Genomic DNA, 1,809 nt, shown 5'->3' on the forward strand with positions numbered 1-1,809 from the left:
CTCTCTCTCTCTCTCTCTCTCTCTCCCTCTCTATTTGGCAACTCAACAAACTCCCCTTTGACGGATATCAGGCCACGAGTAGGTTCTTGTGCTACCCAACGGTCATGCCAAATATGTAATTTATGTTTGTTTGATATCCTCCAAAGTAGGCCTTTCTTCAAAACTTCCAAACCGTGCCTGATCACCTGCCAAGTGGGTGATGGATTACCCAAAAAAACTGTGTCCTCAAGTGGATGCGGAATTTCCTTAATTTCTCTATTGAAATTCAAATAAAATACAGTCGGGGTGTGCTACGTTCCTCGTGATGAAATTAGCTTAGCTCGAGTTAGAGTAAACAGGAAGTCCCGTCCCAGGTATGCTAGTGTTGTTCTGTTAGTTATCATAAAACTGGAACCTTTTATATTATAAAATCCAGTTATCTGTCTCTCAGAACATTTGGAGGTTCTTCTGAAGTGCCAATTTGAACCATATACAAAAGATGTATGTACTATATGTGCTGGTATTATGTGCTGATGACAGTATTGGTTGGCTGTTTTGTCTGCTGTCACTATTGTAGTTGCATCCTTCAATTTTCTAAAACTTACTAAAACTGAAGTTTGTGACAAAGCGCCCTCAGCATGAGCATTGTCTTCAATAAGCTATATGGCAGTATCCGCTGTGATCATATTCCTGCTCAAGATGTAGTAAGTATCTTAAAAACATTTGCCTTTTAGAAAATCCCAACTTGTATATTGAAGGGAGTAAAATTAAGGTCTAAAACTTATTGGAAAATAAACATCATTGTGATGTTACAAGATATATATTAATGTCATGGTTATTGGAAATTTTCATCTTAGTAACCCCGAAAAACATATGAGAGGGGGGAGTGATGGAAAATGCAACTTATGTCTGGTATTTTTAACTGTTCTTGTCATTGTTGTGACAGATTGGGCATGTCATATGGAATCTTCAATATTTTTTAAACTTGTGTAGTAATTCATAATTCAAAAATTCTAGCAAAAATGTCCACAACATTTGTTATAGCCTTGATTCCTGAATGCAGTGTGTGCAATTATGATGGAATCCTTTTTTATTGAATAATGAATTAATGATCACATTTGACGTTAAGATTTCTCTCTTTGTGCAGATTCCTGGTCCTCTTCCTCCCAAAGGATCGTTGATGATCGAGCATGAGAAGGCACTAGGATTGTGGGCCATGAAGTTACCTTCTGCTGACACAGTGGTTGTGAAGAGAACACTAGCAAAAGTGACGGAGCATCCCAAGGGCCTTCCTTGTGTGGACGAGACCTCAGATTTTGAGAAGCATAGGAAGGAATTCTGGTCCTCTATAAAACCTGCACATTTTGGTGTAAAGATCGGCAGCCGTTCCATCTTGGGCCTTGTGTGGTGCCTGTCTACTGCAATTTTCGTCGGCATTCTTGTGGGTTTCTCCTTTGGCAGGTCTCTCTTGCTAAAATTCCCTGAGTTCTTCTCCCTCGGGTTTTTCAGAAAGACCGGACCAACAGAAGCGGAGGTCAGCAGCGCCTCGTTCAAAACATGGTTCGTCGGCCGTGGCTACATCGATTCGGCCCACGCATCAGAGTGTGGAAGCAAGCCAGATAAGGAGATTGTCACCAGGAGTTTCGGGGCCAGAGATCGGGTACATCACGACTTCGATCATCCTCGTCCAGTGCGCCCTCGTCCTGCTTAGCCAGCGAGCCAATCTGCCGAAAGGCGGGGTGTACACACCCGGCGTCGTCTTCGGGCCAACGGATCTCCAGAAGCGCCTCGAGGAAAACGGCCTGTCGTTCGACCTCATCTCCACGAGGA

The 1,809-nt window shown here is 42.9% G+C and overlaps 1 pseudogene; it reads left to right on the forward strand.

The window, feature by feature from the left end:
- LOC123170811 (probable mitochondrial saccharopine dehydrogenase-like oxidoreductase At5g39410) overlaps positions 1–1,805 on the forward strand; it is a 3,988-nt pseudogene extending 2,183 nt beyond the window's left edge.
- Positions 1,806–1,809: the final 4 nt, after the last annotated feature.

This window comes from Triticum aestivum, chromosome 7D, assembly GCF_018294505.1.
Source record: "Triticum aestivum cultivar Chinese Spring chromosome 7D, IWGSC CS RefSeq v2.1, whole genome shotgun sequence".
Classification (NCBI taxonomy): Eukaryota; Viridiplantae; Streptophyta; class Magnoliopsida; order Poales; family Poaceae; genus Triticum; species Triticum aestivum.